This window comes from Lissotriton vulgaris, chromosome 7, assembly GCF_964263255.1.
Source record: "Lissotriton vulgaris chromosome 7, aLisVul1.2, whole genome shotgun sequence".
NCBI classification, from domain to species: Eukaryota; Metazoa; Chordata; class Amphibia; order Caudata; family Salamandridae; genus Lissotriton; species Lissotriton vulgaris.
Window position 1 is genome coordinate 707,557,368 of NC_141695.1, and position 27,536 is coordinate 707,584,903.

At 43.2% G+C, this 27,536-nt stretch overlaps 1 protein-coding gene across 1 annotated transcript in view; it reads right to left on the minus strand.

Moving 5' to 3' along the window:
- PRKCA (protein kinase C alpha) overlaps positions 1-27,536 on the minus strand; it is a 1,234,993-nt gene that overhangs the window by 1,171,968 nt on the left and 35,489 nt on the right. The gene's annotated exons all lie outside the window — the stretch shown is intronic.

Genomic DNA, 27,536 nt, shown 5'->3' on the forward strand with positions numbered 1-27,536 from the left:
AACTTGAGTGATAGAATGATAACATTAGCTCACAGGTTTACTCAGTAGAGAAACTGTTTATTCAAAGTACTTGCATTAAGTGTTGCAAGGAGCAGACAGTTCTTAGGGTTAGTCACACTGCAGATATCTTCGTAACCATCATCATCTTTTATAACAACTATTTTTTATGGGCACAGTCAGTCCTCCACAACAGTTTTGTACTCTACAATCATTCTGGGATATTTTGACATTAACTCTTTATATGTTGCTCCAGCTGTAAAGGCTATTTCACTTCTAACCGTTGTGTGTTAAATACTGGGTTAATGCTACCATGCAGAAATAGCACTACCATATACAAGAGACATTACAGCAGGATTTACAGTATAAGCGCAAAAAATGCAGAAAGCACGAAGTTCAACAGGTGCACTGTTCCACCACCTATTTTTTACAATAGCTTGTGTTCGATTGACAGCACCCTATTGCAGGTGGCAATTACCTTAATGCCACAGTTTTGCAGCATTACTGAAAATCAACAAGACAATGTTCACCCTTTTCTGTGTGAGCATTAGAGAGGTCACCCTAAAGAGGGCATAGGTCTGGAATTGAATCACATGACTGTCATTTTGTTAATCTGCTACAGTATGTGCTCGATCACAAATATCCCGCTTGTTCACTCACTTTAGTGAATTACCTCAACCAGTCTCCATCACCCATCTTGAAATCAATGTCCTATACCGTACCAATGAAATGGCATGAAGTGACTTGACGGTTTCACAAAAATATGTAAAATCTATAATTAGATTACTGGATGTTGGATCACTGCTGTCTGGAACTTAAAACGTACGCCCATTCAACGCCTAGGTACATCCCTCAGCGTTCCTGTGAGAGATGTAATTGCACAACAAGGGGCATGTGACATGCTGCTCCTCGAAAATGAATGAACACTACAGGTCTTCAATTAAATTAAAAGAAATCAAGAGCAACCTTTGAACCAGAAGGACCAAAATAAACACCTGCATTACTCAATGTTATGAGAATGTGCATAGCCAGCTTCTAGTAGCAAATAATTGATACTGAGGATAACTCCAATTTATTAGCAGCAGCTTGTTTGCAGAGAATGGGACCCAAAAAGGCCCAGTGGAATGGCCACAGGTATAATTTAGGCATCCTAGAGATACTGGGAGCAATTTGCTTACAAGCCCATTGCAACTTTCTGGCATGTGAAAAGCAATCAAAGTACATGATAGATTAGAGATGTGAATATTAATTTTACCTACATATTTTATTTTATGGAATTCATAAAAACAAAACTCATGTTTTAAAGAGACCAGCAAGGGTAAGGGGGAGGTGGGGGGAGAACAGGATGGCTTGTGAGCATTCCTTCGCCGTTGCGTGTTTTCGAATGTATCTCTTTCTGTTGAATTCCATCTTTTAAGCGTTGCCATCTTTAGGTGGTTACTTCCCTAATAGTCAGCAACTACAATGGCATAATGCCACTCAACAGCGCTGAGCTTTATCTGTGCTACTGTTTAAAATACCCACACTTAAATCTCACCAACACTGAGCTAGTCAAACCCTGATTGTTTTGTCCAGTGGTGTACGTGGAAAAAGCGAAATGGTGCCATCCACTTTCCAGTTAGAGATAATTTACTCCAATATTATGCCACTAAAACCATTTTCGATAGGAGCAGCTTTTTGACAGTCATACTGGAAAGGACTGAATCATTAAACTTCCCTTACCTAAAACGAGTGATCAAAGAGATGCCCTCTTCAATTAACATACTGCAACAATGCATCCCTTGCTTCCAATTCTAGGCTAAAATAGCTCAGTCCAATTTGTTTTTAATCAACCAATGCTGCAGTGAAGGGCTCGGAGAGATGCACTCTGCCCATTGACGCATAGTAATTACTCTACTAAAAAGCTATTTTACATTTGCATGAAATTAGCATGGACCTGGCTCGGCACCAGCAGGTACTATGATATTTTAAGATGCAATCATGCACAATAAGGAAAAAGAAGATTCTGACACAGTGTGCCCCTTGGCACCAAAACGAGCTGAGCTGTCATTCTCAAAGCATCAACTCCTACACAACCAGCTCAAGTGTAAAGAGCTCAGAATCATAACTAGGCCCGGGCACATTCACTACTTAAACTGCGGTGATTAGAAGAACGGCAACCTACTGTAGGGACGTGAGTCAAGCAAAAAAATGAAAGCAAACCACAAAGGGAGACGGGCTGTTGTCTTGAAATGAAGCCAGCCACCTGTTAAAAATAACCGAATTAAATTTAGTCTGTGCTGGTGTCATTATTCGTGACTCACGTTTGCAAAGCATGCCAAGAAACCCCGGAAATCACGGAGAAATTAAGAGATATGGATGTACATGAAACACATGTTGAAAAAGCACATTCGATCCCCCAGACATAGTACACATTTCACAAGCACAGGGCAGATGGGATCGCAGGATAACTGGAAGCTGCGGAGTAAAACTCCTTAAAGCAGTCATGATATGTTTATCTTTTTAAATCTGCATACATAGTGACGCGGCGACCACTGCAAAAGCATGACTGATGCTTCACTATGTTTGGCACAGTGGAAGTAAACCTTACGCGTCTACGTCACTGACCAAAGACAAACCCAGGTCGTTAGTCATGCTTTCACAACTGAGCAGTATATATTACATAGAATTTCTTGTTGGAGGAGGTTTACGAGGACCATAATCCTTTTGTGATAAGCAGATGCCCATCCCACAAAGAAAATACCAAAATGTTCCACACCATTAGCATATTTATATCAACAGTCTCATACGAGAGCTCAAGGGTTGAAAGGAAAAACCCATCTATAAAATACAAATCCCTCAACACATACCCCCATGGCCCTTTTAATACTTCAGGAAGAGAGGGTTTATTTAAACACTGGTGGGGGAACAGCAAAAGAAAACAATTACAACTCACTTTCATGCAGTGCCTAATTTAAACACGAAATAAAAAAAGATTAGTAAAAAAAAAACTGCAGGGGTACACAGTGTTCTAAGGGGTCAGTGACCATCATACATGGCAGTAGTGCTGAATTGCATGTTTGCCAAATGCCAAGGCTGTGTAGTATAAACTCTTCTTTATGTCTCTTTGGTGTACCCTGCCGCCCCAAAATCCCTGTTCTCACCCTTTGTCACTGTTCTCCCATCTTTCTCCCTTTTCTGCTTTCCTCTTACTCAAAATCAGATTATGAGACATCATTCAACCCCCAAAAAATGAGTGCTGGTGTCTATCAATTGCAATGGCATGGTGAGCAAAAAAACGATGGATTTAGACCCAGATCTCTGTACTGGGGTGAATGTATGACATTGTTCTGCATTCTGTCCATCCACTGTTGCATTTGCATTTATCCCTTGCAACCCCAGCACAAAGTAAGCACTGTTGTAGATCCTATCAGCTTCTTACCGTGTGATGCATGACACTTGCTTCCACAACATTCCATGAGAGGAGGGGACTGCCATCAATGCAAGGGGGTTGTATGAAGTGCCTGAGGACACCCAAGGAGAGCTTCAAGCTGGAGAAGTGCATCACCAACTTCAACTATAATTATAAGATAACTAAGGGGGAACTCAGGAACATGGGGTAAAAAGGTTCCAGCTATGGCGAAGGAGCAGAGTCCTCCCTTTCCCAATTTTGAAAGGAGGCTTCATATTTAATACGGAATGGGAATTATCCATCAACCTTCCGTGTGTGCTTGGGAGGGCAACTTCAAAAGCATTGCCAGAGAGGTGTTGATGAGCTGGCACTAACAACCAGTGGCAATGTCATGTGCAGAGTTCGAGTTAATGAGTACACAGGAGTATTTTATTTCCCCCTGCTCTCGCCTGAATCCACTTGGAAGTACTGGCAAAGAAACATGAGGAAATATGCGAAAAAGAACATAAGAAAAGCAAATAAACAGCACACGGCGAGGAGTGAGCAGGTCTAGGCACCAAGCTTTGCGGGCTGGCTCCAAAGTAGGTATTTCTTAAGAAAAGACCAAGTTCTAAAGAAAGACAAATAGTGTCTCCAGTTAAGCAACAGTCATCCATTGATAGTGGGTTTACCTAAAACACTCCAATGTTCGCAACCTTTCTTCCATAGCCTGCGTCATCCAACAAACTTAAAAAGTGTAACCAACACACCTGGTTGAGAAGTAATTTGTGCCGGTCTGAAGGAGGGAGAATAGGGGTTAGGAATGCTTAGGAGCTAGACAGAGAAATGTGAAATAAAGGGGCTGAAGACTAGGTTGAGAATTGGGACTGCCAAATTGAGATAGCCTATGGTCCTAAATATTTGTCTATCAATGTGATGACCAATAGTCTTGTGAACAGTGAAAAAATATGAACTTGTTAGTTACACGTGCCGGACTTGCGAAGGTCCATTTACATCAGCAGTAGATCTTTTGCTGGCTGCAAAGCAATACGTTTAAGATATGGGAGAGGTATTGAAAAACAACGCAACACAGGATTCTTTCCAAGAACGGTACAAGTTAAAATAATTTCCAAAACAGATTTAAGTGGTGAGTGTTGTACAGCTTTCTATTAAAAATACTATTTTACTACTCACTTTACTATGGTATGCATTACAGCTAAAATTCAGGTTCTACAGGTTAGGTGACGTGACATACCACTAGCATTCCAAGCACTCTCACTAAGACATGAGTGAAGGCTGCTGCCTTAGCAGCCCTGTGACAAGAGTTTTCCACTGACGAGCTGTAGCTAATGTGGGAACCAAGACATACTATGTGTCATGAGCAATGCATTAGACTCTGGAGCAGGAAAGGGATTCCCAGCGGTTCTCCAGTTTCTAGTCTTGGCAGCTGTTTTCTACAGTAGTGCAGAACGCCTGATGAGAAAAAGCTGGCCGTGAGGGACTAAGAACACCGAGAGTGCTCAGTAGAAATAGAGTGAAGTAATGGAACATGCTCTTCTCAAATGCATTCTCACGTCACCAACATCACGATCTTGCCAACAATTTCTATAGACCAGCGAGCTAATCTTTCAAGCTCATGTTTGGACGTCACTATTACTATGAAAGGTGAACATGAGTTTTAGGGGAACAGTTTTGTCCAACAAAAACCTGCTTAGCAAGTTCACTTGGTTATCGCAAGCCAGTGCCACTCCCTCCCATCGTTACCAAGTATATACGCTGCCATCATATTTGCCTCCTCTTTGTTTCACTTTCTCTTCCACTTTTTGGGGCAGATACAGAGACCCAGAACGTATCCTATGCAGAACAAGGGTGAGTCTCTCTTAATAGAGTAGTAGAGTGTGTACATTTTTGTTTTCAGAAACAGATGATAAACTGTGCCATTGTGCAGCGACCAGAGTGCAAATGGGCTCACTCGTGCCAATGTGGGAAAGAAGGGGAGCACACCCAGCTGGACTATAAAATATGGGTGAGCAACTCATACCATTCAATGCCTGAACATTTGGCAGTAATCCCAGGTGTTTTTAATTTGAATACTTCAATAATTACCATTTTCGAAACATTTGACTTCCACAGCACAAAACGTTAACAGCGAGCAGAGGTGCCTGGCATAAGGCCTTGTTTTACAAAGTTTGGCAACAGCCGAATTAATTCGGCAAGTAGAGTTTTGTATGGAAACATAACTTGTGTCTACCACCACAAACGCAGCATATGGTCTCATGATGTACCAGCTTTCCAGCAGCAACACCACTCTAGTATACAATATGGAAAGAACACTTACATCTCATTTAAGAGAGAATGTTCAAGAGAGACTAAAGGCCACTACACAATTTAATGTCCTTGAGGCTCTACAGCTAAAGATGACATTCCAACTACTCTGCAAACTTCAGAAGACTTCCACTTACTATCTGCACATTTATACTAGTCTTACAAACTGCCAAAAAGTTGTCTAAAAGTATTCCATCACCAGTGGCTGATGTGCACTTCTATTCACCTCAGGCAGAGTCTGCACTCGTTCACCATGTACAGAGCGTGTCTGCAGTAATTCTACCAATTGCACAGTGCACAACTCTCTCAATTCACCAGCAGCATAATGCACGAAGATCCCATTTGCCAAGGACAGATAGTAATTATGGATTGTTTAGGTTAGCCTTTATAAAGGTTTAGTAAATTTTTTTACAACGACAAATACCCAATACTTGTGAAAGGCCTACCCAAACAAAAGCAGATGACGGAGATTGGCAATTTTTGATTCCCATCCATGACAAATGGCGTACATGGTGGACAGCAACAAAGGGTGTAAGAAAAACTTGGCCATAAATATCAAGAGAGTTAACAGGTGTTAATTATATAGTTCGGCTAATTATATAGTTCGGTAATTTTTGAGTTCGGCGGACCCCACCGAACTCAAAAATTACCGCCCCATTTCGCTCCTTCCATTCCCGGCCAAAGTCATCGGGAAAGCCGTCAACAACCAGCTCGCCGCTTTCCTCGAAGCCAACAAATCCCTCGACTCCTCACAGTCCGGCTTCCGAGCAAAACACAGCACTGAGACCGCCCTCATCGCAGCAACAGACGACATTCGAACTCTATTGGACAATGGAGACACAGTCGCCCTCATCCTCCTCGACCTCTCGGCAGCATTCGACACAGTTTGCCACAGCACCCTGTTACAACGCCTCAATAACATCGGAATACAAGGAAAAGCACTTGAATGGATCACCTCGTTCCTCACCGGAAGAACCCAGAGAGTCCGCCTCCCACCATTCAAGTCCGAGGCCACTGAAGTCATCTGTGGCGTACCTCAAGGATCCTCACTCAGCCCCACCCTCTTCAACGTTTACATGAGCCCCCTCGCGGCCATCGCCCGCCAACACAACCTCAACATCATCTCTTACGCGGATGACACTCAACTAATCCTTTCTCTCACCAATGACCCCAGCACCGCCAAAACTAACCTACACGAAGGAATGAAAGAAGTTGCCGAATGGATGAAACAAAGCCGTCTGAAACTGAACTCAGACAAAACAGAAGTCCTCATCTTAGGTGCATCCCCCTCTGCATGGGACGACTCTTGGTGGCCGGAAGCCCTTGGATAAGCACCCATCCCGACAGACCACGCACGGAACCTAGGCGTCATCCTGGATTCTTCACTCTCAATGAACAAACAAGTCAGCGCCGTTTCCTCATCCTGCTTCAACATTCTTCGCATGCTCAGAAAAACATTTCGCTGGATCCCCACCGAAACAAGGAAAACAGTCACCCATGCTCTAGTCACGAGCCGACTGGACTACGGAAATACCCTCTACGCAGGTACGTCCGCTAAACTCCAGAAGAAACTCCAACGAATCCAAAACGCCTCAGCCAGGATCATATTAGACATCCCGCGCAACGAACACATCTCTGGTCACCTGAAAGACCTCCACTGGCTACCCGTCAATAAGAGAATCAACTTCCGACTGCTAACCCACGCACACAAATCACTCTACGACATCGGACCAGAATGCCTCAACTCACGACTATCCTTCTACACCCCCTCCCGCAAACTTCGCTCTTCCAGCCAAGCCCTCGCCACTGTACCTCGCATCAACAAGACCACCATGGGAGGCAGATCCTTCTCATACCTGGCTGCTAAAACATGGAACTCACTCCCCGCTTACCTTCGCCTCACCCAGAACGACCTAGCAGTCAGAAAGCAACTTAAAACGTGGATATTTGACAAGTAATCCTCCTCCCATTTCTAAGCGCCTTGAGACCCTCTGGGTAGGTAGTGCGCTATTTAAATTATCTGACTTGACTTGACTAGAAATGATGAAATCTGATTTCCAGGAACTGCTTAGAAACTGAATAGGAAATGATGTATTAGGAAATACTGTATTTGTGGAAAGTAAGAATCTGATAGGCTCTCGAAGTTCCAGCAAGGTATGATAATTAGCCTATATGGGAATGAAAACAATCAATATCACTTTCTGCAAACAAGTGGCTTCCTTTTTTGAGATGCGATCCAGGGAATGATGGCTGCATGCTCAACATTGAAGCCACTCAGAGCTTTAAATATGATAGTGTCCTCACTCCCAGAGGTTGGTAAAAACTGGTTCGTTCAAGCAAGGGACGTTGTTAAATCAAAACCAATGAGGTTCAGGAAAATTAACAGGATGAGTTTTAAAAATCCACTGAAACCCTCTTTCAGGTAGACTTCTCTGAAAGAATGATTGGAAGTGAGAATCACAGTTTAACTGTTTTCGAAAACTTCTTGGCCAGTCTTACTTGGATAATGAACCAGTCGGCCTTGAAATGCGGAAAATTGATTTTATGCAAGTAAGTGATTGTACCTGAAGCATTGCATTGAAAATACAACTTTATGTACTTCCAGCAGTGAAAGAATTACATGGATTAGAAGACGGGATAGGAGAAAGGACCGGGGAGGGATTCCTGCAAATAAAAGTGCTTATTCATTTTTTGGGGAGTTTAGAACTATAATGCAACTTGACTTATGGATATTTCAGAAAGCTACTGGGGAGTCTGGAAATTGTGATGGTAAAGTTAGAGTCTCAAGGTAAGAGGGGAGGGTACAATTCTGATACTATTTAACCACTACTCCGAATCAGGGAGGAGTTCATTTAAAGGCGGTTTCCGAAAGATCAATTTCTAGGCCTTAATGAAATAAGTAAGTAACTGTATTCTTAGACATGGGCACAATATATCACACAGCCTGGGACCATGAACTCCAATCAATCTTCTTTCATTTTGCGTTTTTATTTTTTATGTATAAGTCAACGTTATTTATAAACCACGTGCATAACCAGGAGCACACTGTTAGGTGCTACATCTAGATGAGGTAGCTCGAGACCAGTAGATTGCTAGTAAAGCTAAAGAGTCATCATTGCCAAATTTGCTAGTGATTCAAATCATTAGTGGCGTTTGTGAGAGGTGATTAGTTGTTTAAGGTTCAGAGGTTGCTAACAATAACCTGAGTGTAACACACCCCCAGTATCTTGCAAAACAGTCATCCCTTATAAACTTCATAGCAGCTCTTGGAGTATAAAATGCTTGGTTTTGCAAAAAGATGATATTTTGGCTGTTGTTTCAAGAGTGAATTGCAAAGCTTGGCACACTCTTCAGCTAGGAACCTGCATGCAAGTCTTTTCTAATGATCATCTGTTGTAGGTCTGCCACTGAACTGCGAGAAAGAAGAGTCCTGATGGATGGTACAGTGGAGACCCACTAATCTCTGTAGGTGTTCCAAAGCAATCTACTGTGGGGAAAATGTCTTCGAATTAGACCCAGCGATGTCAATTGAGTGTTATTTAGAGTTGGCATCATGTGATCATTTTTCCACAGATTGCAAACTACTCTTCATACCTAATTTGGCATTGTTGCAGTATATCAATTAGCTTTTACAATTGCATCACATTGCAGCAGTCTAGCTTAGTAATAAGAAGGAAGACATTGAACTCATTCCATTTGATCATTTGTAAGAGGGATATAAAAAGCATGTATACTTGGAGGTTAGTTTCTTTCATCATTGATTAGACATGAATAGGCTATTAGGATCTCTCCGTTAGAGTGAGTGAAGCAAAGCAAACACACCAATATCCAGAAAAATTCTTACCTTGTCTTTTTCCCCAATCTGAGATGAATTTATGCATCATTTGTGTTAGCTTTTGGTAGAGTTCAATGAGTGGCACAACACAACAATTGTGAAAAAGAAGATACTTGGGAGACAATTTAGAAACCTTTGTCTAGAGAACTTGATGGTTCTAGCACTGAATAGATCACTGCTAATTAAAAAAGAATGACTGGATGCGCTCTGAGGGATTCCTTGAAATTCAAATATGATTTTGCAGACCCAATTTTAATAGCCAATTATGCTTTTATTAAACATACTATGCTAGAATGGTCTCAGCAGAGGCAGTGCTTGGACAAGAACTTTTAGGGAATCCATTTGTATATGTTTTGGAGTTGGTTGTACGGGTTAAGCAACTGGGAATTCCATGTGACTTGCGTGGCCAAGCAGAATACCCCTACCAATGACCTGTTACACTACTTTTGAAGAGCCTAGACTCACATCACTTTAGATAAGTGGTTGACTGTACTACCTTTGTAAAATGCCATAATTTATGGAAATAGGATTAGAACTTTGAAATGCTTCTAATTTCACTCAAGAACATAAACTGGCAGAAAGTGGATATTGGCTGGTATAGAACACCACTGCGATTGTGACAATGCTTGTTTCTTCAACTTTAATTTAGAACATTCTACCCTCAGTGAGTAAAGAGCCTTTAACAATGGATTTGGACTCAACAGCAGGATAGAACATTTTCATAATTGACAAAAAAGTTGGCAACTGCACAGAAACGTACAGATAACATCTTCTGGTAACAAATGTACACGTTACATTTTGAGATGCCTAAATATTAACAAGCATGTATTCCTGAGAACACGTGACAGTCACAGTGCCCCAGCAATACTCTTGATATTCTTAGCAAAATTCCTAAAAAGTACAAAAAAATACTTCAAACATAGAGGTAACCCTACAAGCGCAAATGTTCAACTTTGTCAGTGAACAGGTCCAACTGTGCTCAAATTAAAGCCAAGTTTGATGTGTTCTTGTCACATGTCACCGTTTTGAGAACTACACAAAAGGTCTGCACCACTAAATAAGCAAGGTCCATACTGCCATAAACTTATAATAAAATAGAACAATAGTAAACTTGGTGTTCTGGGTTTACCACAGTGAACTGAATATTATCTCTTCGATGCCTGCATAAACATAGGTACTCTATCGAAGACGCACACTTTGAAGCAAACACAATCAGGAATTAGGGGCCAAATTTACGACTGTTTTTTTGCGGTACCAGAGGGGTTTCAGACCCTTTTGCGACCGCAAAAAACGAGTTGCCTATGTACTATTCTTATTTTGCGACTCGCAAAATAAAAGTAGCAAGTCGCTATTAGGAACGGGCATTCCAAGGGCATCCCTTCCTAATAGCAAGTCTTCCAGGTAAGTATGACGCTTTTAAGTCTGCAATTGCGGTTGCAAAACAGTTGCAGTTTACCACCCTTCTCAGAAGGGTGGTAAAGCACTCACAAACGGGAAGGGGTCCCCAGGGGACCCCGTCCCCTTTGTGAATGCAGGGGAAAATACTTTTTGAGGGCAGGCAGTGGTCCCAGCGACCACTACCAGCCCTTATAAAATTAAACCAAAACGTTTCATTTTTTCTTTTTTAAATGCATCCTGTTTTTTTTTAAGGAAAACGGGCTGCATTAAAAAAAAAACAGCTTTATTGAAAAGCAGTCACAGACATGGTGGTCTGCTGACCCCAGCAGGCCACCATCCCTGTGATGCTGGCCATTCCCAATGGGATTGCAAATTGCGAGTAGCTCATGAATACTGATGAGCCTCGCATTTTGCGACCCCACTGGGGATCACTAACAGGGTCTCTGACACTGTTGTACATTGAATTTAGTGCCTCGCATTTTGCGAATCGCAATTTGTCGCAAATTGCGAGGCGCTAAATCCAATGGTCGCACATCTGGGCCTAAATCTCTGTAGGTTACTGTTACACCTTAAAATCTGCTAATGACCTTAAACACAAAATGTTATTAAATAGATTGCCTGTATTTTTTACAGCATAGAACATCAATTACATACCTTTCTTTATTGCAATCTTTTGACAGTAAAAACATAATCCCAATATTTTTGTAGGCTACTTTGTTTCTCCATTTTTTGGGTCAAAGGTGCTAATGAAATACTTAGTATCAGCAATAAGGAGGGCTTCTCATTCACACCGCCGCATGGAACTCATTTCAAAAGCAGGAAGGACAATTCTTATTAGCTTGCCACACCTACACAGATGATAAACTAGCCCATACCGAGCCCGACTGCACCTCAAACAACCTCAAGACATGCACAGTACATGCAACAAGTAAAGTTACAATAGTTAAGACAGTTCGGCCTTCATTTTAGGTTTAGCAGTAATAATGATTTGGGTGAAGACCGGGATCCCTATTGATATTACCAGCCATGCAGTAACGCGGCTTGTGCTATTGCTGCGTGCCACTGTCAGAGGACACACTCTGCCAGGTAAAAAGTAAAAACCCGGGGGAATTCGTCCCCAAAAAACAGGATGCGTTTTGGAAGTACCGGTAGACATTAGTGCAGTGACAACAATTTCCTCTGTAATTCCTCATTCCACAGCGGACAAATTCTAGTACGACAGTCATTTTACAACTCGGAATTACAGATTTCGATGTTGTCATTTCGGTTCGTAATTACATCATTGCAATTCTGTGACTCCCAGAATGAAGGCCTTTGTGGCCACACATGCACCGCTCGGGAAAACACATCACTTAAAATAGCCACAAAAAGAAACCTAGATTTGCCCAAGAAAGGGATGCATAAATTCCCTGTTTCCACGACTGCAGGAGAATTGCAAGTGGAAATATGTAATATAAAATGAATTAAAAAAAATTTTTAAACACACCAAAATCGGTATTGGAGGTACTCAAACCTCAATACCGATTTTGGTGTGTTTTTCAAAAACTCCATTAGAGTTTTTTTTTTAACATATTAATCTGCACACCATAGTAACGATGTCTTTTGAAGAAATGACCACCTAAGAATTTTTAGACAACTAAAGGTGAAATCATAAGATTATTAAAACATAGGTGTGGCCTGTACTTATAATGCACTTGCAACAAAACGACAATATTTCAAAAGTTAAAATGAATCTGAAAGTTCCTTATGAATGAAACATTTAAAAGTTGCCTAGTAGATGTAATTAATATCTTCTTAACCATGTAAGCAGCCCTGTTCCTGAGACCCTAAAATAGAGAAGGGATGGGAATTAAATAGAGGATGGCTGCTACAGCCACCCACAATGGAAAAGACATAACACTCGGAGGATGGTTTCCTAGCCCGTACTACAAGAATGCACCCAAGGCCACATACAATCTCACATGTTAACCAAAAAAAATGAACTTTATCTCGAATAAAGCTAAACACCTGTGCAACTACATGAACCGGCTGCAAACATTCTAACCAATCTCATGGTTTGCCTGAGCCCAAGGAAATCTAGTGGAAAGACTGAACAAGAAAATCCAACTAATGTTCACAAGATTAAAAACCCAATGGTCAAGCTTATATCCCATGAAATACCGGATTGCGAAAATCAGTGGCGTAGCAAGCCCTGTGGCTGCTCATGGCGATCCCTGCGTTTGCTGGCCCACGTCCGCAGCAGTGATGAGCAGGGGGGTGCTGGCAAGAGATTTGTCCGTCTGCCACCCGCGGCAAACGCAATAAGGAACAGGGGCTGCTATTGACGCCCCAAGATGGTAGGTGTAATGCCCAGCATAAGTCAGCAGTCTAGTGCTGAAGCCTGTATCTACAGATAACACCCACCCACCACTGATGTCACTGGTCATGTGACACAGCATCAATAAAAGAGGCCGAGCGCACGTGCTCTGGGCCAGTTGCACCATACCTCCAGTGTGTCCTGCGTCAGTGCATGTCAGTGCATGTCAGTGCATGAGAGCTTGCCAGCATGAGGGCCTAGGGCCCACCACAGCCCTTTACAGTAGGGAAGGGCGGGGGAAGGCTGCCACACCAAAACTCGTGCCGCCCCGTGGCGGAGGCCCCACCCACCCCCTTAGCTACGCCACTTGCTAAAAAGGGCAATGAACTGCCAATGCCTTCATGTTCCACCTGCCACCAAGGAGGGATTTTCTTAAGTAAGCCATGAGAATGACCAGACCCTTACATCCCTTGTGTCAAAAAGCTTTCCCCGTACCATCTGGTGTTGGAATAGATTGCTGACCGCTCTAGTTTCCTGTGTAAATATTTTAAATTCAGCAAGCATTTCACACTTTCCATGGGAAGGCGTTTGACTTTCTTCCTACATACAGGCAGCTGAGTTTTAAGCAGAGCCTTGGAATATTTTTTTCCGCCCATGTATTCAAATAAAGCTTCCTTTATTTGCATTGCTTACTTTAGAGTTGGGCTAATTCTAAGCTGAATTCCCCAGTTTCAGATAGCCAAAAGGGCAGTCGAGGAACACTTCACTTTCTACCAGACAAAGGAGCAGCAGGCTGTCTTCTTTATTTTCTGTGAAAACTGAAAAGATGTATAAACTATGCTCTGAGCAGAAAGAGGCGCCACACAAGGTGACTGGCTGCAAATCACCATTTCCAACAGAGCATAATAGAGAAACGTAGCAAAATAGAAAGGCTTTGTGAATAGCATGCACTGAAAAATGTCAGCAGCTGGACCCTATTTCTTTAGGGCATTCACACGTGGTTTCCTGAACTTGGAGAGGACCACTTTCATAGGAATAGGCCTACACGAAGGTATGATGGGATGGGAGAGGAACTGTAAAATCTGGGGCATTCTAAGTGGATTGTGATGTTGGAAAGCCGGCTGTACAATTTTCAGAGGGGAAAGGGGGTGGGGGGTGCTTCAGTGAGCTGGACTCTACCAATAACGTCTTTTACCGACTAGGATAAAGGAAAAAGTCTGGAAAAAAACTTTCTTCTGCCCTCGAGACAATGGGGAAAAACAAGGTGGCATTGTCTGCTCCCAAAATAAAGCAATGTGGATGTGCTTCTCTATGTTTGATATGAGATAATACATCCAGGTCTTGGGCACGAGACAAAAGGGAGCTTATCTTTGAATAAATCCTCCTAATGCCATGGTTATCCTATAGGAAGAAAGGCTCTGCTAGAAGGGAGGCGGCACAGGACAAAGCAAACACGAGAAGATGTTCGACGGAGTGCTGAAACCTTTCATACACTCACCCCCAGTCGTGGATCTGGGTTGAATCCATCTGGACCTCTGGTCAAACTTTTTCAAACCTTGCAGTAAAATGCATGCAGATGCGAATGAAAATTAACCAAGCAACCAGGCATTCCCAGGTACCGTATAACAAAGCTAAAGATGAGAGCAGCTATAGGAACGGCATGGCATGAAACAAAGGTCAAAGTAGTGCAAACGGGAGTAACACATCCAGAAGTCTGTTAATTTGTTGAAAATAAAAGGAATGCTTGACGGAAAGGCTCAAGGGCAAATACTGTGCATAAATAGTGAAGATTACTCAAAGCAATCTCACCAGCAAAAGAGAGAATCTTGGCTATATATCTTAGAGCGCAATGGCCCCGAGTGGGATCAAAGAATCACAAAGGGAGTACTCTTTTGAATAGCCTGTCTGTGGCCATGCTTGGGAGGATCAAGAGTTTCCTTGGCAATAACACTACATATGACAGAGCCAGTGATTTTAAACGATGCAAGGTTATATAATGAAAAAAATCACTTTTGTGTTGTCATATCAAGGAGCAATTCCTTGAATGTGTTTGTCTTGCACTTGTTGTTTTTTGTACACTACACGTATGGGGGGAGGAAATCTTTGAGCCACAGTGGTGCACAGCGAGCGGAGAACCATCTCACCTGATAGCGCCAGCTTGGGAGAGCGCACAGGGATCCAACCACCAGCAGACCAAGGACTCGAACTTCCCGCCACCAGCCGCGCCGCCGCCTAGGGACTACAAATCCCATCAGGCTCTGCGGCGGCGCGTTCCCTGACGCGGTAAACGCGCCGGGAGGGGCTCTATAACACAGGAAGCCCTCGGTGGAGCGGGGGAGGAAATCTTTGAGCCACAGTGGTGCACAGCGAGCGGAGAACCATCTCACCTGATAGCGCCAGCTTGGGAGAGCGCACAGGGATCCAACCACCAGCAGACCAAGGACTCGAACTTCCCGCCACCAGCCGCGCCGCCGCCTAGGGACTACAAATCCCATCAGGCTCTGCGGCGGCGCGTTCCCCGACGCGGTAAACGCGCCGGGAGGGGCTCTATAACACAGGAAGCCCTCAGCGTCGCGGGACGCGAGCGGGACGCCCGGGGCGAAGCCCGGGCAAAGGGCGGGCCCTCTGTGGCCCTCCGAGGCGCGACAAGGCCAGGCTAGGCCACCCCCCTGAAGTCGACCACGTGGGCTTGAGGTACGGCTGCTTGGTTCCTCACTGTGGGAGTAAATTTCGGCCATTAACACTGGTGCTAGTCAATTCCCTCTAGTCGGTCATCTAACACAGTATTAACCGCCAAGACCAGCAAGTCATCTGGCCATAGTCTAGTCGACAGCGCGAGTTTATGACCCTATAAACAATAACCTAAAATATGGGCAAAAAATTGGTTCCTCAACCTGCCGAGGCTGTGAATACCCTCGACTCATATCTAGTGCAAGTGGTAACCAGTATCAACAGCAAGAGAAGGCAATCTCTGGGCCTAAGCCAATCACCAGTGCTGCTTGCAGATAGCCCGTCCACAAGCACAGCAATGTCCGATTCCCTGATAGGAAACGCACAGTCAATTGCAGCAGATTCCGGCCCTAACTCTCCGATCAATCACATCGAAGTCACTGAAAACCCGACTCCTGCCGAGGACAGAGTTGATCTCATAGACTTAGCCGACGAAGCCTCGACCGAGACAAGCATCCAGACAGACGTCATAGATGAGGCCCCACAGCTCCAGTCTCCCCCTAATCGCGCTGTTAGAGCATGTAGGAAATTAGCAGCCAAGAGAGGGGGGAAACAACAGGGGAGGAAGAAACCAGCCACCCCACCCTCCAGAAGGATGGGTAACCTCACAGACCATGAGTTAGATCTCGAGTCTAGGCGCATATCTGATGATGATCTCTTCAACAGGATCCAAGAAATGATGGATATCAAGATCAAAACTATTATAAAGCCTCTGATCGGGAAAGTGGACAAATTGACCGCCGAAGTTAAGAAATTGGGAGGGGTTCATGGTAACTTGGCCAAGGAACTAGAGAACCTCTCAACCCTCGTCGCAGATTTAATATCTACGGATGAGGATGTCCCCTCTACTGATAGTAGTGCGCAGCCAATTCAATCAGACTTGCCACACCCACCCCCATCCTTAACATCAATAGTCCCGAATCAGAGTGCGGCAACTGGGGGCCCTCAAGTCACCACTATTGACGCAACAGCGGCACGTAATCAAGAGGCCAGCCCGGTCCAGTTTATAGCGGAAGCATTACCGCTAGTCTTGGTATTGGCCAACGTTCCTGTCTTGTCGCAAGATAAAACAGAGTCCAACCAGGACCTCAAGGACAAAGCCCTACATTGGCTCTCCAACAACATTTATATGGCGCAAGAAGGGTTTGACAAATTGGCAGGTGACATAGTTTCGACCAGGAGGGTACCTTGGATTGGCAACAAACCGAAAAAGTTTCAGGGAGACTGCGTCATTATAAACTTCACCAACGCAGATGTTCTCCCCGAAATCCTGACCAATCTCTTTCTGCCTCAACGGCGTAATGGTTCCATAGTCCCGTTAACACTCAGATTTTTTAATAACGAGACCCAATCTGCTACGTTAGCCACTACTAATAGGCCAACAAAGTACAGGAACAATAGCAGTTGGGGAGGGGCAATGGGCTCCCGATTCACTAGCGATCGGTTTTTGCCTGCATCGCAGCAATTGCCAGGAAGAACCAATTACCCATATGAGCGGATCATCCCCCCGGCTTTTCCGCAAGTGCTCGGACTTAACGGGTGGATGAACGGCGAACCCGGTTACGAATACAGCGCACGGGGTATCAGGCCAACACGGTGGCAGAGAATGGATCCGGCCATGGGCCACCCAATCACCCCACATCATCAGTGGAATCAAGCTCATGCCGTTCAGATCCACCCAGCCACTCCTTCTGCTTGGGGCTTCACCACAGGCAATAGGTTTGGCCCCTTATCGGACCTCAACACCTGTGATTGACTTGCATCAAGATCCAATTTAAACAATTTTGGACCAATTAATTTGAACCCACGCAAAGAGAGCCAAAACCCCGACGATCTCCAAAGCACTTACAAGCCTAACGCAGTCAAAGAGTCACATACACCCGTCACTCGTGGTCAGCAAACACTTTCATTTGGGTCAGACGCTGCTCCTGATACGGGCACTATCAGCGGGACGATACAGCATTGCTGTCAGGCGAATTCTACTAGGGCCACATTAGCACAAGTTCCTGAGGAAGGTGACTCTGAGAGCGGCAGTGAACCTACGACTAGTAGGGAGTCATGTAGGATTCTAAGCTGGAATGTGGCAGGCCTAAGCACCAAACGCCAGGACCCAGTATGGTGCAGATTTATTTCAAAGTACCACATCATCGCGCTGCAAGAAACATGGGACACTTCCAGCAATTTCTGGTGGGATGGGTACACCAGTTTTGCAACTTCTGCCGTCCCTAGCAGAATGGGTAGAGCCAAAGGCGGTCTGGTGCTCTTATTCTCCGTGGATCTAAAAGGAAGTTATAGACAGATCAGGTCTGAATCTGATAACATACTGATCGTCGAAAGGACTATCAATAAAACTAGTAGGACCTTATATGTCAACTTCTATAACTCAAGTAACTGTGCTTATAATGGCCGAAATATTGCTAATTTAGATAGCATTTTAAATTCAGTCCTACAGAATATCTCTTTTGTATTTGAGTTAGTTTTACTAGGTGATTTTAACATTCATTTATGTAATCCAACCTGTAAGGGAAGAGTAGCATGTGATGATGAGGACGCTGCCTTGGTTGCGCCCCACTTCGAACATACCACAGAGGGACAGGAGCTTGAAGACCTACTGGCTAATTATAACCTTTACGAACCCAACTTTGGTACTAGAACGCCAACTTTCAACGGCAGCCAGCATGGTTCTGTGATAGACTATATTTTTGTTTCTCTTGGTATTCTATCTTTTATCACGGCATACAGGACGGTGGCAACCCACTTCAGTGACCACAATCCAGTGCATCTTGAAGTGGCATGGGGCAGCAAGATGGGTTCAGCACCTTCAACCGTAAATCCAGCCTCCTCTTTGAGGACCACAGACCAAGATAGAAGAATAAAATGGGCAAAGGTGATCCCGGAACACTTTTACAAAAAATGCTTCCCTAAGATTAAAATGCAGACTGAGTTGTGTCAGGATCCCGACACTCAAGGGAGCCTATTGGTTTCAGCCTACGAGGAAATATGCGCACAGGTCTCGAAAGATCTTATAGCTAAACCTCTTTCGGGAACTCAAGTTCACAAGCGATGGTTCGACGCGGCATGTTCGAAGGCCCACAGAAATCTGTTGTCGGCTCTTAAAATTGTTCCAAGACCAAAAGAGGAAATTGCGAGGCTAAGGAGAATCTATAAGTTAGCAGTTAAGAGCCGCAAAGACTCCATCAAGCGCGAAACATGGGAGGAACTCCTCTCAGTGTCGGTGCTTAAGGACAGCAGAAGATTCTGGGAAATCATCAAGCACCCTCTTTTCTCGGAAGAAGATAATCTACCAATGGACTGCGTGATCACTGAAGAAAAATGGTTATCCTTCTTTAAAAATGTGTATGGGGGCAAAGCAGCCGAAGAGGACATTAATAGTCGTTTACCTTCTAATGGGAATGTCAACCCCATTGTTTTTAAACCCCAAGAAGTAGAAAAGGCGCTTATGGAAACCACCAAACATAAGGCTCCGGCCCGGACGGAGTCCCGGCCGACTTTTTTATGTTCTCTCCTAAAATGTGGTCGAGAGTGTTGTCTAACGTGTTTAATGCAGTAAATTCCAACGCAGCACCCGCCTCATGGGCTAATTCTATTATCGTTCCCATTTATAAAAACAAAGGCCAGAGGGACGACCCAGCATTTTATAGGCCCATATCTCTGTTGGACTCCACTGTAAAAATTTTGGGGAAAGTTCTTTTAGCAAGATTGAGGGAGAACGTTGAGGGATGTGGCGGGCTGTGCGACCTACAATATGGCTTTAGAGAGAGTAAAGGCACGATCGAGCAATGCATTAATTTGTATTTACTCATCTCTAAGTATACAATGGCTAAGGAGGGCTCAGTTTTTCTGGCCTTCATGGACCTTTCGTCGGCTTTCGACCTCGTCAATAGGTCCAAATTATGGTCGATTTTGTTAGATATGGGAATTGACGAAGCCCTAGTCATGTATATGGCCTCGTTACATCAGGAGCTTTTCGCAGCTGTTCGTGTGTCCAAAATGGTAGGTGTACCTCCTCATTTAAATCCCTCAAAGGAGTACGCCAAGGCTGCATCCTGGCCCCTACGCTTTTTACCATTTATATTAATGGATTGGGGGCACACCTGAGGGGCAGAGGCACGGACGTACCGCGCGCAGGAGTCACCCACATTCCGGCACTCCTGTACGCGGACGATGCCGTGTTGATAGCCCGTACGGGTGTTGGCCTGCAGATTCTTCTTGACGCCTTTGGTTCCTTTATGGAAAATTTGGATCTAAAGGTTAACGCATCTAAATCCCATACCATGGTCATGGGTATAGAGGGCGCAAAGAGAAGACACAAATCATTCTTCTGCAGTGGGACCCCTGTGTCCGAGGTAACTACATTCCCCTATCTGGGAGTGTTCGATCAAAAATGTACTTGGGGCCCACAGATAAATGCAAAGAGGTTGGCAGTAACTAGATCTTCATCCGCACTCCTGGGCTTTGCCGGCAAATTGGGTGCCAGGCCCATGGAAGCGTTGGTGAAGATATACAAAAGTAAGCCTGTTGCCATCGCATCTTATGGATCTTCTCTGTGGGGTTATGTAAACCTCGACCCCATTCAGAGAGCAGAAAACAGATTCATTAGATCCCTTCTCTCTGTCCCCCAATCAACCCCCACCTATTCCATTCACAAGGAGGTTGGGTTGCCATATTTGTCGGACCTATTAAGCGTTGCACCCCTGACCTTGTGGCTGAAAATGTGGTTAAATGCTGATTTACCTCTGAACCATAAAATTCTGAGGGACGTCCTATCTTTGGACAACCAGAGCAAAATTCCTTGGCTGGCCTATTTAAGCAAATCATTCTCAGATCTGGGTCGCCCAGAACTTTTCCATTCCCCTGAGAAAATCACGACCCGTGACATAGTCCAAACAAAAAAAGCCTTTTTAGAAAGGAAGGAAGTAAGCCGTGAGGCAGTTGAGCTTCAGAAGCCGGCAGTTAGGGCTCACTTTCTATTGCTGAGTGATCCTCAAATGGCCCCCTACCTTCGCTTCGTAACTATCCCTTACCATAGGTTTTTATTAACTAAACTAAGGTTTAACCTTATTCATTTTCACCTAGGCTCTTTTAAGGGTTGGCAGAAGCCAGAACTAGCCGCCCCTTGCAGCTGCGACCACTTTTCTGTGCAGGACACTATGCACTTCGTTATGTTCTGTAGCTTATTCCATGAGCAAAGGAAAAAACACTTGCTCCCCTTACTCAAAAATGCTGGGTTCACACAGGTGAGACCCGCACTGCTCTACCTACAGCTTATGACTAACCCATGCATAGCATTTGGTCTTGCAAATTTTTTAGTCGCGGCAGCTAGGGCGAAAGTGGCTGGCCAAACTCCGCCCTAAATGTCTGTTAAATGTCTGAAATTATATTATAGGCACTGTTTTTATATATATATATACTTTTTAATTATGTGTATATAGTATTTAAAATGTGTATTGAGTTAGATGTGTTTTTTAAATGTCATGACCGCAACGTATACTTTTTAATGTGCTGTTTTAATGTTTTCTTTCTTTGTATGACTTTAATTAAGTCGAATAAAGATATTCTGACTGTATGGTTTGGTTTCCTGGACACTTTATTTTGAAGAGGAATGGCAACCAATGATGAGAAAGGGGCAAAAAACTGGTAAAAATCTGCCAAGGGCCTCGAGGGTGTTCTCCCGTGAGGTGCCTTCCTCTTCACCACACATTTTTTCATGTTTGTCGTGTTTTAAGTGTGGGACCACGTACTGTTTCGGGTGAACAGTCATAGGTGGTTATGTCGAGTTGAAAGCTTGTTGGATTCTCCCTCTTTTATGGTCAAAAAATAATAATTTGTTTTGGGACGGACAGGCACGTGAAGAACACACCTTACCCAATGTAGAGTAGGTGGGTGTTTTTGGAATTTAATGATATATTTTCCAACACAAAGGAATGCCTATTTAGACATATGCTAGTCCACGTCCAGGGTACGGGGATCTTTTTTGTATTGCTACTCCTAAGGTAGGCCCAATGTATCCCCTATGGGCAGGGTGCAGTGCATTTGACAGGCAGGACATGTACAGGTGTGTGTGAGACATGTCCTGATAGTGAAATACTGTGTAGTTCGTTTTTCACCATTGAAAGACTATCTGTCCCATAGGCTAACAGAGTTATTTTGTAACATTTTACAAACATAACTTCCCATTGGGACAAGATAGAGAAATTGAATTTAGGCTCTCTAAACTCAGAATTTAACAACACGTCTTTTAGTGAAGATTTTTTTTTTTAATTGTGTGTTTGAAAATGCCACCTTTAAAAATACTTTACACATTGCCTTTGGGATAAGCCTGTCTGCTCGTGCCATGCTACCAAGAGGATGAGCAGGGATTATCTAAACTCTGTATCCCCCTTACCCTGACTATACCTCTGCCAATTTAAGATCCCCATTTCTAACAATAACTCTAACTAAAAACAGTGCATTCTATAACTTCCATAATAGACGCTACAGCCAGTGTTTTTAGGCCTGCGTTTTAACAGAGAACCTGTCAAATACAACTGTGTCTAATAAATATATAGAGTGGGCTTTGTGCCAACCCTTTCAGCCATTTGAGTTTTTCAACCACATTCTTTCAGCCATTACCTTAACATTTTGTTAATCACATCTTATCTCACCCCAGTGGTGTATTGATCTCTCAGCTAATGCTATTAGTGTTTGGTTGCATCCTTGGGCCTCAACTTGAGTGCTTGCCCTAAACTGCATGAGGGACTACTTTCTAACTGTAGCCCTCTCTCTCCTCCACTGTTGGCTCTCTTCTACATGTCTGGCTGTCTGTAATGTGATCATGTTGCATTCTTTAGCTCATTAATTCCACACCTGTCTGTGCCAAAGCTTGTTTTTCAATGTACGACTAAGTATGAAAGTGATAAAGAAAAAGGGGCCCGGTGCACTCCAAAATGTGCTGATAATCGTCAAATTAGAGGTAAAATAAATGTTCAAAAAGGTTAGGGTGCTCAAGGGGATCGCTTTCTGTCCAAGGGGTGCTGTCAAATATGGTACTGAAAGAACCTTACAGGTGTATGGTGAAGCTCTTGAGCACTCCTATGTGCAGAATAGTTTTCCAGACAATTAAACCAAAGTAGTCCATTGGAAAAGACACAAAGTTTTATTCACATTGTAACATGCGTATTTAGAAACGTAGGTTATGACTTCATAAACATAACATAATACAATCCAATGAGTTTCTGGATATTCCAAAGGATTAATTCCACACGTGTATGTATCCTATTGACATAGTTTTATGTTAGCCCCGATGCATTTCGAGCCCATGGCTCTTCTTCAGGGGGTCCATGAATCGCTGTGCTCTAGGAAAGAACAACTATACGCTGTGCTTATGTTAGAACGCTGTGAGGCTGGAACAAGGGTGAAAGTGACACAGTTTGGCTACAATTCTTGCTCCGATCTGTGTCAACAAACCCCCATGCAAAGCATTGTGAGCTAGTTGACCACAAAGTCAATGCACATGCAGAAACTGCAAGTACAACGAAATGCTCGTCTTTAGCTTTAAGGATTCCAAGCAAAAGGTCAGAATAATGTCCGAGTCTAACCGAAATGTCAATTTTAAAGTAACTTTCACAGTGAAATTTAGACACCCCTAAAAACCTTCAAATACATTTTTTCTACTGCATATTAAAGTTGTGATTGTTCTCTTTTTTACTTATCTTATCATGGAGTGGAATGACTAAGTTAAAGTTAAGAAAAGATTGCGCAAGCTACAGCACATGCCCTGTCTCAGGCGAGACGTAAAAATGCACTACTCATTACTCCAACATAAAAAAACTTGTTAATATTACGAATACCAATGACTGATGTGGTCTGCAAAAAGAGCATAATTTAAATGCAACAAGTGGACCAACTATTAAAAAAAAAAAAATCTACTCTTATTATAACAGGTTCCCAAAAAGACACTGCCTAGCGCCTGAACCACGCTTACTTGACAACCATTAAACTGCATTTAATGAATCAAACAATGCTGCTCAATGACTCTCACTGCTCCAAGGACTACAGAGAGCTACAGATACATATTTCGGGGCTGTGTAGTGACACGGTTCTCTTGGAGATCTGAGATCTCGGACTGGCAGGACAACTTTGATTTGTCTTGGCAGCTCTCTCAAGAGACCAGCCTCAATGGAGCAAAGGTGGAAAACAGCCATGTTAAAAGGCCTACTGCAGAGGCAATGGCTCACCAAATGGAGGTCCTAGGAGCAGGCTGAAGGTACAGTCCTGAAGAGACAAAAAGTTTGTGAGCAAACACAGCAGAAAATGGTACCCTGAGGGCTGCACTGCACCCCCACCTGATGAAAGCTCACTGTGAGCGCCAGAGACCACTGACAAACAGGGTTGTGGAACTCCCAGCAAGGGAAAAGACAGGATGAGACATCTCCAAAATAATTTCTGTCATTAATACAAACTTCGGGTTGTCAGTGCTGTGTTTATCCAATGGAACAACAGAATTGCCGTGCCGGCAGAGATCAACCAATTTGGTCAGGCTTTCCTAATGAGTAGTCCACAAACCATTTCGGGGATAAGGGCTTCTGTGTCCATTTGCCATTAGCGGTCGGTGTGAGAAAAGTTAGCTTTGCCCTGTAAAATCCTACCTTTAGCAAGAGAACTTTTCTACCAGAAATATGCATCAATTTCTTCTCCATCTTCACCAGTCGAAATCACAACTTGCATGATCAGACTGCCAATAACTTGGTTGTTCCAGTAGTATACTTCAACATACATCTTTAAGAGTATGGGAATTAATGCACTTTTTTCATGTTTCACTCTAAGTCCTTGGATTGCTTTGAGAATGCAATGCCATCCACACAGTATATCATTAAGAAGCTACAATAATTTTTTGTTTTCACCAGCTAGTGCATAGGATAAAATGCATGAAAGACAACGGTAATAGTGTTAGAATGCATTATGACTCATGTTTACAATGGAACTCTAAATTGGCAAATGAAAACCAGTTGTAAAGGTAATCTTGTTACCAGATGTTAAGAATTGATTATGTACATGACTCACACTAAGACCCCGTTTGCTTTAAATGGAAATAAAATGGGAAAGGACCATACAACCCCCCACAGAAGATCAGAGCACTGAGAATCGCAATAAGTCTGGCTTACAACAGAAAGTGTTTTTCAGTCTTCGGTGACTTTAGCATACAATAACTGATCATACATGTGCTCTGTCACTTATCCTTACTCTCATAAATCCATTCATCCATCACCTGACTCATTAAAGACTTTCTGATTTGGTAATAAATGCTCATAATAAACAGACCAGGCAATGGCATCTGACATCACTTTTCACAATAAACCTACATCATCACTGGCTTATCATCAAAAAACGCTAAGACCTCCTATTATAAGCACAGTTTTTGTCACGGAAAAACCATTGGTATACAGTCTGAAAATTACAAATATGCACAATTGCAGTTGGCAAAACAATTAAACATAACAAGAACTCTCAGAATGCACATTTTCTACGGCAAGGGTTTGTAACCAGTGGTAACCACCACTAAGACTCTTGCCTATTACTGTCATCTGTGAGAATCCTTGTAACAAAATATTGGCTTTGACATATGCTTTTTATAGTAAATAAATAAGGCCAAATGCCTTTTTTGTAACTTTTCATTAGAAGCAGATCAGGACTAGAGCCTTGAGCAGCGGCTTGTCATCATAACTAACTCTGCCCAGCTGTATTGAGCATAAGCTTTTCCACAGGCTGAAAAATGGGAAACATCCTTTACGACGCAACTTTTACCAATCAGTACCTTTACAACGCAGGTTTTTCAATGCAAGTCATTACAACAACTTGCGCTGGGTGGCCCTCTAGGATAGGTAATAGTTTAATTTACTATCCAACACCTTCCCTACTATCCACTGGGACTGGAGTTGGAATAGTAAATTAAACTATTCACTATCCAGCACCCCCCCCCCAAACGCAAGTCGTAATGACTTGCATTGAAAAACCTGTGTTGTAAAGGTATGCGTGGTAAAAGCATGCGTTGTAACAACGTACATCCCTGAAAAACATAGTACAAGCATTCTTATTCAGCATAAGCCCACAGCTTCCGCCCAATCAAAATCTGTACTGAAGGTACCCAAGAATTGGGTAGAGCCAAAGCACCTCTAATAATTTCACTCAAATCTATTTTTTGCTGCCGTGACAAGCCAGGCCAACAAAGGAAGGATAGCTATGAAATATGCATGACAATAAGAAACATTTCCAAGATTATCTATATGCTTCCTCCTCTCAATCACCCACACTGCTATGTCAAGAATTTTCAAAATGGATACTTAATTCACAGTACTAAAAAAGGCCAAGGAGGCAACATCAACCTGTATACAAGAGAATCGGCAGGTTATGCTCACACCGATATGTGCAGCACCATGATGCAGTCACTGAAGAGTCAACATTTAAATCAGGGGATGTGTTTAATATGCAATACATTACGTTTATCAAGCTTTTTAATGCCTCTTCATCCTCCTTCCAATCTTTCTTTGGAAATAATATACATGAAAAGGAGGCGATAAAAAAGTACGGCAACAGCATGTTTAAAAATCTATTTCTAGCTAATAATAAGACTGGCTTTTCCGAGGTCACTGTTAGTCTGTTCTGAGATAAGAGCACATGGATGCCTAGCTGAACAACCCTTGGCACCACCAAAATAAGGAGAACACTGCTCATTCCAACCAGACAACTGAGCAGAACACAATAACGTATTAAGGTGTCCCCGCAAGAATGTGCTTTTAGTGTGCCACTATAGATAGCTGCCTTTAGCTGCCCGTTTCAAGCGCTTATGTGATTAATACAGCGCGATATTTTGCGGATGGTTACACTGTACCATTGAACAATTCGTCCTGTATTGCTCACATGGCCACCATAGATCACTCCGCAGCAGAAGCAGCGTCTCTAGTCCAGGTGGGAGCTTCACACCAGAAGCTTGCGGCCCTGATTGCGCCTGCCCATCCCCCTCTGGTTGGCGGCAGCTCTCCCGGGTAACTCTCTGCAGAGCTCTCCCCTCAGTACAAGCCAGGCGCGTTGGCCGTATAATGCATGTTTGTGTAGGCCCCCGTCTTCCACGGAGCGGCAGAACAGTCAGAAATGATTCTTTGTATGGCTATGCTCTTTTTAAACAAAAAAGGTGTTCAAGGCCAAACTGCTCAAGTAGACATGAAGTCTTTGGAATAAACACAAGTTAAATCAACAGAGAAAGGTCTGTGACATCAAACAGCAGGATAAACTAAACCAATGCAAGCCTTATTTATGCAGAATAAAGATCAAGCACCTTATTTTATTTTTTTAAATCATAAAATATTTCTAACAAGAACCACTATTTTGGATTTCGTTTTGATTATAAATCTCCTCTACCCTCATTGCAGTGTTTACACTCGAGAAAGACAGAAAGCATGAAATGCTTGCATATTTGTATGACGAACTGTATGAAGTTCGGGTTTGGAAACTGTGATGCTCGAGTTGTGTCTGAGTAAGGCTTTTCACTCCTACTGCGGAGGAACACATTTGAATAACTGACAAACATT